The sequence below is a fragment of the Vespa velutina genome, chromosome 13 (genome assembly GCF_912470025.1).
Source record: "Vespa velutina chromosome 13, iVesVel2.1, whole genome shotgun sequence".
Lineage (NCBI taxonomy): Eukaryota > Metazoa > Arthropoda > Insecta > Hymenoptera > Vespidae > Vespa > Vespa velutina.
Window position 1 is genome coordinate 3456328 of NC_062200.1, and position 12847 is coordinate 3469174.

At 27.4% G+C, this 12847-nt stretch overlaps 1 long non-coding RNA gene across 3 annotated transcripts; it reads right to left on the reverse strand.

The window, feature by feature from the left end:
* Window positions 1-8188: 8188 nt before the first annotated feature.
* Window positions 8189-12019, reverse strand: LOC124953748. 3 transcript variants are annotated; one of them, XR_007102335.1, is made up of 4 exons: window positions 11658-12019; window positions 11329-11481; window positions 9890-10095; window positions 8189-9308 (listed from the first exon to the last, which is right to left on the reverse strand). It is a non-coding gene; the product is annotated as an uncharacterized LOC124953748 (long non-coding RNA). The 3 variants fall into 3 exon arrangements; XR_007102334.1 differs by having other exon boundaries at window positions 11560-12019; XR_007102333.1 differs by having other exon boundaries at window positions 11329-11936.
* Between the last annotated feature and the right edge of the window lie 828 nt (window positions 12020-12847).

Below are 12847 nucleotides of genomic sequence, written 5' to 3' on the forward strand. Positions count from 1 at the left end.
AAAAAGGAAAAAAAGGAAAAGAAAAAAAAAAAGGAAGAAAATGAAAATTTCGTAGGAAGAAATAATATTAAGACGGGAAGAAGAAAAGGAAAGGAAAAGACATTGCAATTTCGCATTTAATCAATGCAAAATGAAAATAATTAACGTGGCATAACCAACAAAGATATTACGTGAGTCTTATAACATAATATTAAGTTTATTTCGAGTTATATAATTGTCATTAAAAAAAAAAAAAAAAATAAAAAAAATAAAAATAAATAAATAAAAAAAAAAAAATAAAAAAACCAAAACAAATTATGTATATATGTAATATATATATATATACATACGTAATATTAAATAAGATAAAATATGAAATAACGACGTTACAGTATTAATATCCCTTTTGCAACGTGTCTATCACGTTATGTAATAACATTATATCTCTTTCCATTATATCTTATTAATCCCTTTTTCCTCTCTCTCTCTCTCTCTCTCTCTCTCTCTCTCTCTCTCGTAATAACTTATTTAAAATACTTTCGATTGATTCACGATTTAAATAGGATCGTAATTACGTAAATGATAAAGATATTATGTTTCGGCGCGTTTTCTTTGCGTTATAATTTTCATCTTTGATTGACGCCAGGTCAATTATTAATTAAAAGAAAAATAAATCATGATTATTTAATTTCCTACTATTGATTGATGATTTTTTCTTTTTCTTTCTTTCTTCCTTCCTTTCCTCCCTCACCCTCCCCCCTCCCTCCCACTCCACCAATCTCCATCTTTTATATATCAATCTAATAACCGTTCGACGTTACCTTTAGTTAATGAACTTTGACAGTATTCATATTTTCATTTAGGATTTTTATCACGTATGAACTTTTTCAATGGATAGTGACGAAAAAAATTAAATGTAAAAGATGAAGAACAAGAAGAAGAAGAAAAAAAAAGAAAAAAAAAAAGAAAAAAGAAAAAAAAAGAAAAAAGAAAAAGAAAAAGTACGAACAAAGGGAAACAAACGAGAGAGAAAAAGAAAAGTAAAAAAAATAAAAGAAGAATATAAAATTAACTTGAGTTAAGTTGAATGTAAAGAATGAATAATTCATAAATCGCAAAAGAGTATGACACGGTACGTTTCAAAGATTAATTATGCTCGATACACAATCGCTGTCGTAAAATTGCGTCAAGCCGGTACTTCGCACTGTACTTTCTATGTCGAATAAAAAAAAAAGAAAAAGAGAGAGAGAGAGAGAGAGAGAGAGAGAAAGAATTCGTATAGGAAATTTAAGAAAAATTTATTAGTAGTGTCCACATCGATTCTAAGAAACTATTCGACCTGTGTAATTGTCGTATTAAGTTCTCGAATTATCTCTATTTTCTTTTCCATATTTTATGTATTTTCTATGGTTTTTAAGTAACCGTGCGATGCGTTAATAGATTTAAACCATTTAACATTCCTATATGAAATATTCTTATTTTTTTTTTTTCTTTTTCTTTCCTGGATAGAGTAATATAAAAAAAAAGTAAAATAAAAAAGAAAAGAAAGTGAAATTTATTAACAACGAAGAACGTAGTGTGTTAAAACTTGAGGATTATTTTCTTTTTCTTTTTAATTGCATAAAAATGAATTATTGTTTTACCATTAATTCTCTCTCTCTCTCTCTCTCTCTCTGTGTGTGTATTTGTCTGTATGTACAGATTAAACGAGCTAATATTTTTTTCCTTAGGAACTATTCTTATTTGTTAAGATGACGAAAGACTGTTAATGAAATTTATCAATATTTATCGATATTCTCTAAGAAAGAAAGGAAAGATAAAAAAAATACAAAAAAAATAAAAAAAAATAAAGAAGAAGAAAAAAAGAAAAAAAAAAAAAAAAGAAAAAAAAAAAGGAAAAAAAAAAAAAAAAAAAAAAAGGAAAACGTTCTACACAATCGTTATCACATAATTTATATTATTTAAAATGAATTAATATCACTTCTCATAGAAATATTATTTTATTAAATAATGTCCGATAATAAATATTAATTAGAGCGAGAAAACTTTTGAACGATTAAAAGTTTGATCAATCCAATTCAAGAAAAAGTAAAAGAAGAAAGAAAGAAAAAAAGAAGAAGAAAAAGAAAATAACGTGTATTTTTAAACTGTTTATAAAAATTGATAGACTTTTATCGTAACGTAAATATAAATCTAAATATTTTAATTTCTCTTGTTCTATAACATCATGTAGGATAATCAATAAAAAAATCAATGTGTCATACTGTAAATATATATATATATATATGTTAAGTATGGCAAACGTTTTCTCCTTACATATTCTTTTATATCCACTTCAAACTACTTTCTTTCGTATTAATTTACGTAACATCAAACCATACAAATTCTCGCTTTCGCGAAATCTATAGATTCATTTGAAATCTTTCTCCTTTTCTCTGTTTTAACATTTCTTTATTTTCATCCTCATCCCCCTATCCCTCCCCCCCGCCGCACCACCTCTTCTTATACACTCGCCACCCTTATCCATCCCAATAATAATACGTAACATTATTGGCTGTCAAATCGATTCTGCGCATTTTTTTTCTTCCTTTTCTTTTCTTTTCTTTTCTTTTTTTTTTTTCACCCCTCCCTTTCTCTCGCAAATTATCACGCATTTATTATACGACGGAAATTCTTTTATATGAAATATCGAGTCGACATTTTTATCAAATCTATTCATTCATATCATTATCAATAATATTAACGTTCACCGCGTATGGATTAAATTAATGAGCAAAAAATAAAGAGAAAAAAGAAAAGAAAAAAAAAAAAAAAAAAAAAAAAAGAAAAAAAAAGATGGAATATGTTTCTTTTTTTTTTTTTTTTGGCACATGGAAAATGAAATGTCTTTTGTGCAAATTTTTTCAATATTCCATCAACTTAACTTTATCTCTATTTTTATTTTCTATTGAAATATGTAAGAGTTATGAATAGTAAGTTAACTAGTATCGTGAAAGCGTTCGCATAACTGATATAGTGTTACGTATATTTGTATACATAGTTTTATATATATATATATATATATATATATCCTGAAACATAGATTCTTGTTACGTCAGAGCATTGATCATTCTTAAACGTATGCAGAGAAAGTGCTTTTAAAATTTATTTTTAGACTGATAGTTTTCATTTTTTCAATTGAAAAATATTCTTTTCTTTTTTTTTTTTTTTTTTTTTTTTTTTTGACAAAAGGTCAATAGATCGATCATATTATATTGTATTGAATCTTAATCGAATCTATGCACTTTCAAGTTCCACGATAAAAATCTTAAATAAATTTTTATCATCAATTCTCCAATAAATTTTCTCTCTCTCTCTCTCTCTCTCTCTCCTTTTCTTTTTCTTTTGATTTTACTTATCTACGATCGACTTCAGAAATCTCATGATGTTATTCTCCTAACACAATATTAATAATAATAATAATAATAATAATAATAATAATAATAATAATTATTATTTTTATTATTATTATTAGATAATAATTATATATTATTATTACTAATAAAATAGAAAAGAAAGAAAAAGACAATTGATAATTAGGATGATTTTCACGATAAAGAAAAAAAAAAATGATCGATCGATTGCACAATCATGATATTATGACATAGGTCAGTTCACCTTTGTCAAGAGAATTGTATATTATTACCATTATTCGGTATATCCTTGACTCTTTATATCCTTTTCTCTTTTCTTTTCTTTTTTTTTTTCTTTTTTCTTTTTTACTTTGGATGTCTAAAGAAGGAAAGGTTTAGAAAGTAGACAAGCAACGGAACGAGATTGATTTTCAAATGTGTTATTATCAGCACATATTTATGGAAGTTTTACATCCATCTCGCGAAGAACAGAAAAAGTGTGTGTGAGGAGGGTGATAAGGAGGAGGATGGAATGGAAGTAAGAAAAGAAGGGAAGAAAAAAAAAAAGAGAGAGAGAGAGAGAGAGAGAGAGAGAGAGAGAGAAAATAAAAGAAAAAAAGACAAGAAAGTGAGAAGGAAAAAAGGAAACCAACGAAATGTCGATTTTTGATAAATTATAAAAATGAAGTATAGAGGAAGAGTAAATAGGAGGAAGGAAAGGGATGAATGAGAGACAAAGGGCTGAGTGAGGGATGAAAGATAAAGAGGACAAAATTTTGGCTATTATTTATAATACAATACGCGAGTCTCTGTGTTTATCGAATGCGCACTCGACTGTTTTCTTTTTTCTTTTCCATAGTAAAAAAAATTATAATTTACAATAATAATAATAATAATAATAATAATAATAATAATAATAATAATAATAATAATAATAATAATATTAATAATAATAATATTAATAATAATAATAATAATAATAATAATAGTAATAATAATAATAATAATAATACAAGGATAATTAGCTGGACTATCATTACATATTATCAATAAAATATCACAATAATTAATATCCGACGGGGCGAGGAGGCAAGGCGCAAAAAAGTTAACGTGGCGTACGCTTTTTTATCATCGTAATTGTTTGTTTAGTTTATCCATTTGTTTCCTATTTTGTTTTGTTTTTTGTTTTGTGTTTTTTTTCTTTTCTTTTCTTTTTTTTTTTCCTTTTTTTTTTTTTATACATAAGTTTTGTACAATGCTCGCGAGGAAATGCACAGATTTTCTAACTTCTTTTCTATTTCTCATTTTTCTTTTTTTCTTTTTTACAATGCATCAAGTGCTCTCTCTCTCTCTCTCTCTCTCTCTCTTTCATATTTAATATAATTTCCTCGCGACAGGTTTTGCGTGACTTAAATCTCGGTACATCGTAGCAATAAAGAAAAAAATAATAATTATAATTATAATTATAATTAGTTATAATAATATCATTCTACACGCTCGTCGTATATTATAAAGAAAAAGAGAGAGGAAAAAAAAAATGACGAAAACGAGGAGGAATACCTTTCGTTTCTCGAGAGACATCAACCTAATTATACTGCTCTCTCTCTCTCTCTCTCTCTCTCTCTCTCTCTCTCTCTCTCTCTCTCTCTCTCTATCTCTATCTTTTTGTTTCTCGAGAATACTCGTTATTAAATAAATTAAATCAATTTGTTTATAATATAACGATCGCGGCATGGCAAAAATTAGTAAATAATGCAAAAAACAAATATCTAGGAACGTTTCAATTTGATTATACATCTTGTATTGTATCATATATATATATATATATATATATATATATATATATTTTTATATTATATTGCCGCAATCGAGTCAAATTTTATTTCATGGTTTTTTGTTTTTATATTTATATTTATTTTTATTTCACCATTTTCAAACGCAATAATCGCATCAAGAAATTCAAGAAGATATTATTCGGAGGCGTGTTCGAGTATTGAGATATAAATACAAACGGAGAAATATATATATATATATATATATATATATATATATATGTATAAAGTTAGAAAAGATAGACGAGAGACGAAAAGGGGCGTCAAAAAAAAAAAAAAAAGTTACAGTTTATTAACAGATAAATCGTTATACCAATAGAAAAGCGTGATAAAGCGCGAGTGTAACATCATCATCATTATCATCATTATCATCATCCTCATTATTATCAATATCACCATCACCATCGTAATCATGATCATCATGATCATTATCGTCATCAATTAACGCTCGTCTTGATTTATTTTTTTATTCATTTTTTTTTCTTATTTATTTATTTATTTACTTATTTCTTTTTTTTTCCTTTTTTTTTCTTTTTTTTTTCTTTTTTTTTTTCTTTTTTTTTTCTTTTTACTTAAATTTTTAGTCTGTCTTTGTACGCACGAATTTCACCGATCGATTTCTTGATCGCTCGTTTTTTATTTTTCTGTTTGTTTGTTTGTTTGTTTTTTTTATTATTTCTTTTCTCTCTCTCTCTCTCTCTCTCTTCTTTTCCGCTTCTTTTCTTTTGTAATTTTTTTCTCATCAAAGCCGACGAAAAATCATGTTCCTTTTCTTTTCCGACTACATAATATGTATACTTTCAAATTTACGAAGCGACAAGTGATCAATCACCTTTGATACTTCACAATGATCAACTATAAATCATCGAAGTATTATTTTACGTATCCGACTTAATATTTGCAATTTTTATATTTTATTATATATGTATGTATATATGTACACGTATATATATGCCTAATGAATTTCATTCCTCGTTATTTTCATCATCATCATCATCATCATCATCATCATCGTCATCATCTTCATCTTGTTTTTATTTTTGTATTTATTTTTTTTTCTCTTTTACCTTTTTATTTAATTCTTATCTATCTTTTCTTTTTCAACTTTCATTCGAAACCACGAAACAGCGCTTGTGCCCTCGTCTTTTTTTTTTTCATTTTTTTTTTCATTTTTTTTTCTTTTTTTTTTCTTTTTTTCTCTTTTTTTTTTTTTCTTTTTTTGTTGAAAAGGACATCGTATCGCTTATAGATTATTATATTTTGTGTATATGTATGTGTGTGTGTGTGTGTACGTGTGTTTGCGAGTACGGAGAGAACGTATGTTGTATATAACACCAGCCATTTAGCTATGTAACAATTATTATATATTATATGTACAAGTTTGCTAAAACGAATCAGAGCTGCCGGTTATCAAATTAAACCGGACGAAAAGGGATTTCTCTCTAAACGTACAATCTTTTCTTTTTTTCTTTTTCTCTTTTTTTTTTTTCTTTTCTTTCTTTTCTTTCTCAGGAAGAAAATGTCCGATGAACAACGAGAGGTATCATTGGTTCTTTCATTCTTTCGTTCTTTTCTTTTTTTTTCCTTTTCTTATTTTTTTTTTCTTATTTTTTCTTTTTTATATTTTTTACCTCGCCCTTTCTTCAATGTTCACCGATTTTTTTTCAAGGACATTTTTTTTCTTCTCTCTCTCTCTCTCTCTCTTCTTTTCCTCTTTTTCTTTTTTTTTTTTTTAAGTTTTTGTTTTTTGTTTCTTATTTTCATTTATGCTTCCAAAAAGACATTTAAAACGTATTATTACAATATTTTCACATATTTTTCCCATAATGATTTGTTTTGATAAGTTATCAAAGAATAAAAATAAAATCGTACATGAGACAATAATGATGATAAGAAAAGGTCGAGTGATATACTGTAAGGCGGAATAGAAGTTAACAAAAATAAAAATGATTAGAACGATTAGTAAAGCTCGAAGGAGAAGAAAAACAAATTAATTAAAATAAATTTGGATAAAATAAAATAAAATAAATTAAAATTAAATTAAATTAAATTCAGTTAATTAAAATTAATTAAAATTAAAATTAAAATTAAAATTAAAATTAAATTAAATTAAATTAAATTAAATTAAATTAAATTAAATAATACTCTTCGTGCGTGAGGATATCATACACACACACACATACACACACAAACACATATACATACATACACACACGCACGTACACATTGCGTGTTGAAGAAAATATAAAACAAATAATCTTATCTTGTTACGTTCTTATATAAGAAAAAAGAAATAAAAAAATATATTTTTTTGATCGCAAACTTATTCTTTTTTGTTTCGTTTCTCTATTTTGTACAATGACCACTTGTTAATCATCAAAATTTTAGTCCGCATTACAGTATTCAACAACAACAATAACAATAATAATAGTTAATATTAATAATAATAATAATAATAATAATAATAATAATAATAATAATAATAATAATAATAATAATAATAAACATTTGTCGAAAGTTTTGTTGGACATTGTTTAGTATTATCAATCAAACCATTGTTGTACATACATATACATATACATATATACCACCCCCCCCCCATGTTTTTGAGTTTTTTTATAATTTTCCTTAAAACTAATATGCTGATTTATTATCACGACATTATAGTCTCTCGTCTAAAAATTGTATTGACTAAAGCTCCATTCGCGCATGAAGCACGGTCGATTATAATAATAATAATAATAATAATAATAATAATAATAATAATAATAATAATAATAATAATAATAATAATAATAATATTAATAATAATAATAGTAATAGTAATAGTAATAGTAATAATAATAATAATAATAATAGTAATAATCATAATAGTAATAATAATAATAATAATAATAATAATTATAATAATAATATATCAATTGTGCTTCAGTTTCACGGAAGAAAATATGTGTATACTTTGAATTATTGTTTTTCATACATTCATTTTTCTTTTTTTTTTTTCTTTTTTTCCTATAATATACGTCTCTCTCTCTCTCTCTCTCTCTCTCTCTCTCTCTCTCTCTCTCTGTCTCTCTCTTTTTCTTTCTTTCCTTCGATTTATCTCTTTTCGTAATGCTCATAAGCTTCTTCCATCTTGCAAGAAAGTGTCATCGTCTTAATAATAACAATAATAATAATATTAATATTAATAAAAATAAAAATAAAAATAAAAATAATAATAATAATAATAATAATAATAATAATAATAATAATAATAATAATAAACCTTACATCTTCATGTTTCTTTTTTCTTTTCTTTTTTTTCTTTACAGCATTATAAATAATTGTAAACGAAATAATTGTTACGTACAAAATCATGTGTACGAAAAGATATGTGTGTATGTATACATGTACACACATATATATATATATGTATATATATATATATATATATATATATACACATACATATACATAAACATATGTACATACACATATTATAAGAAATACTGTAGTTAAAACGCAAGAACTCATTTTTGTTCTTTTTTTTTTTCATTCATAGATGACAGTAGACAACAAAAATTAAAGAGAAATATCTTCCTTATCCTTCCTCCCCTAACCTTCTCTCTCTCTTTCTTTCTCTCTCTCTCTCTCTCTCTCTCTCTCTCTCTCTCTCTCTCTCTCTCTCTCTCTCTCTCTCTCTCTCGCTAGATGGAAGTTGTCGTTTTTTATAGTCTGATCATTTTTTATCAGACACACCATTACAACGACGATCCTCTTCTTCTTCTTCTTCTTCTTCTTCTTCTTCTTTCTCTTCATCATCTTTTTTCTTTTTTCTTTTTTTTCTTTTCTTCTTCTTATATTCGACCCAACAAACAAGTCGTTCTCCATCATGACTACCGTGGCTCGTAAGCCTCGTAGATGAGTTCAGGCACCAAGGCCAATGAGAACGTTGTGCTGGCCTGCCTAGCGTATTGCCGCCTTGATGTGATGGCTTGGTGTTACCTATTGTTTTCTTCCATCACCACCTGCTTGAACACACCGGCAGGCATCTGACTCTTCACCTCGTGACTACCCAACGCTGTTGTTCCATCCTTTGCGATGAACAACTGTAAACCGGTTGCTAAAAAAAAAAAAACAAAACAAAAAAAAAAAAAAAAAAAAAAAAAAAAAAAAAAAAAAAAAATTAAAATTAAAAGAACCTTGATAAAATTGATATAATAAAATGATATATCTTACGAGATTTCGTCCATTTATATTTAATATTTACACTTATAAACAGCAGCATACGTATTTTTACGCTATCATTAATGCACAATCATAATTTCGATTGTTTTATGAATGACCATGGCAAAAATAAATTGATACAATAATAATATTAAATAATATATCGTATCTTATATTTTGACGATAGATATATATATAATAGAATTAATCATTGAAAATAATTTGTCATGATGTATGATATATTTATGTAAAAAACATTAACGACGATATTATTAATGAGGAACACGTTTTATCAAAAATTATTCTCTTAGGTTTTTATTAATTTTACTATTAAAATGAAATATATTTCGAGGCTAATACGTAAGGATGAAAATTAATTGATTTGTTTCAATGTATTCGCCTAGAGAAAGAAAAAAAGAGAGAAAAAAAAAAACATTTGATCTTATAATAAATATATTTAATTATAAATGTTCTTACTCTCAGAACTTTCGAGATCCGTTTGCTCCAAATTCGTTGCCTTAATCAATTCATCGATCAATGAATCTGGATTAGGTCTGGTGACTTCGATCCTGCATAAGCTAGGATTTCCTGTACTATCTTCTGCCTTTTTTCTTCGTTCCAATGCTGCCTTTGCACGATCCAAGGATCCAGTTTCACTTAGACCAGAACCTCCTGAAGGATTTCTGTGTAATAGAATCGAACGAATAATTGTTAATAATAATAAAATTCTTTCGTAGTTCATTTTTCAAATATGTCTGTGTAGATACTCGTACACATACATACATACATACATACACACACACACACACACACATACACACTGACGAGACTCCGTTCGTTTCGAGTCGTCGATGATTAAAAATGAATGATCGATCGATCTTCGCGTATACGTATATCACGTACGACGAATAGAAATTATTTTGGCCATTCATTTTTCTTTTAATTTGATTTTTATAAATCTTTTCTTTTATCCTCTTTCTCTTTTTTTTCAATCGCTAACGAGAATCAAATAATTATATTCGTACGTGAAATATATCGACGCGAATGATCGCAGGAATATAAAATAGAAAAGAGATAAATAAAATATATATATATATATATATATATATATATATATAAATAATAAAAAAGAGATAAATAAAATAAAAAATAAAAAATAAATAAATAAACAACAGTGATCGTGCAGCCATAATATTCGAGACGATTGAATATGTATACACATTATACATAATAATAATAATAATAATAATAATAATAATAATAATAATAATATGTGTTTAAATATAATTCTTTAAGAAAACTATGCGAGGGAAACGACGTGTGCATGGTAGTCGAATCAAGGATATATAAATACGTATTGATTATTTTCATGCCAGTAAACATTGACAATAACGAGCGCATTTGTTAAATATTTGCAAAGCTGTGATATCGAGTGATGATAAAAGCATAAAAAAGAAAGAAAAAAAAAAAAAAAACAGAAAAAAAAGAGAGAGAAAGTGCGAAAACTGTGAAGACCCCAAGGCATATCCCTCTAAAAGCTAATCGACCCAAAAATTGTCCTGATCAATATGATAGCACATAATTTCTGTACTCGTTCAAAAGTAGTGCTCTTCTCTTTTCAAAAAAAAAAAAAAATGAAAAGAAAAAAAAAATATAAACCCCATCAACCGAAAAAAAAACTTTGGGACTCTTAAACGCAACTTCGAAACATATTGATCAGGACTGTTCAAACAAAAAAAAAAGAAAAAGAAAAATATTGTTCCGTTATATTTAAAATTTAATGAAAGCCAATGCAAAAAAAGCAAGAACGATTAGATATGTGATATTATTAATAAGAGAAAATATTATAAATATAATTATTATGTGACGACATTAGGAAGGAAAATAAGGCAGATAAGACGAAAGCATGGACTGACGGTGGGGTTATGCTGTTTCGGTGCTGCGAGCTTGGTGGAGCGACTTCCGGTACCCCTAAGGAGGACTCCTCGGAGTCCGCTGGGCTGGTGGCGACCGTAGCCAGCTTGCCCCCCGCCCCGTCCAGCAACTTCCGGTGACCTCCGCCGATACCCCTGCAAGGATTGACAAAGCCATCCAGAACTGTAAGCAAAGCTTGCGCGGTTCTTTCACTTTTCTTTTCTTTTCTTTACTTTTTTACGTTATTATTCTAATTTTTCTTTTTTCTTTTTCTTTTTTTTTTTTTTTTTTTTTTTTTTCTTCTTCTTTTAGCAATACTTTTCAAGCATACTTGTCACCTAACCCAATAATCTTGTTGTCGTTGTAGAGTTGTTGTTGTTGTTGTTGTTGTTGTAATGATTGTGATTGTTGTTATTGTTGTATTCCTTGCTAGCACGATAATGATAATGATTAAACATTGACTTATGACGTATGCGCAAACGAGCTACACTTGTATTTCAAAGCAAGTGAAATATATGATTATCGAGCTCGATCTTACATCGTTGGATCATGTGGAAATGATAGACCACGAGCAGGATGTTCTTCCTATAATTAAACGATTTTCGTAATGTCTGCTTGATAAGATAAGATTAATAATAAATATATATATATATATATATATATATATATATATATATATATCCAAATGAATTGGTATATGAGTGATCACTTTGTTTAGGAATTTTTTTATTGGTCTTATCGACGACTCTCTCTCTCTCTCTCTCTCTCTCTCTCTCTCTCTCTCTCTCTCTCTCTCTCTCTCTCTTTCTCTCTCTCTCTTTCTCTCTCTCCCTCCCTCCCTCCCTCTCTCTCTCTCTTTCTCTCTCTCTCTCTCTCTCTACGTCTATGAAAAAGCTTCCCAGCTGTGGATCACTACAGTTTGATTAAGTGTTAGTCAACGTACTACCACACGTTTATCATCCTTATCAAAAATAAACCAATAACCCGAAGGATGATGTGCGTATATGTATTGAAACGGGATTAGATAAACGGGAGAAATAGGGGAGGAGGAATATAAAAAAAAAAAAATAAAAAAAAAAAAAAAAAAAAAAATTAAAGCAAGAGCGAGGACAAAGGAAAAGCAGCTGATCGAATCCCTTAATCAATCGATTCATCTCCAATATCGTAACATGCAATTTTTACAAATCCTTCTAATATATTATATTATCCCATTTTTAATATTTCAAACAATCCTTTTACATCCTGATCCAACGAACGTGAATTATATTTAAAATCTCTGACCTCAATCGTATGAACGTCGAAATGGAAGAGAGAACAAAAAAAAAAAAAAAAAGAAAAAAGACAGAAAAAAAAAGAAACAGAAAAAAAATAAACCAACCTCAGAGGAACGTGAAATGTTCGATCTGTTCATAGAATCGTCTCGAAAGGGTTGCTCGATGATGATGATGATGATGATGATAATGATAAATGATAAATGATAAATGATGAAGATAACGAGAAAGAGAGAGAGAGAGAGAGAGA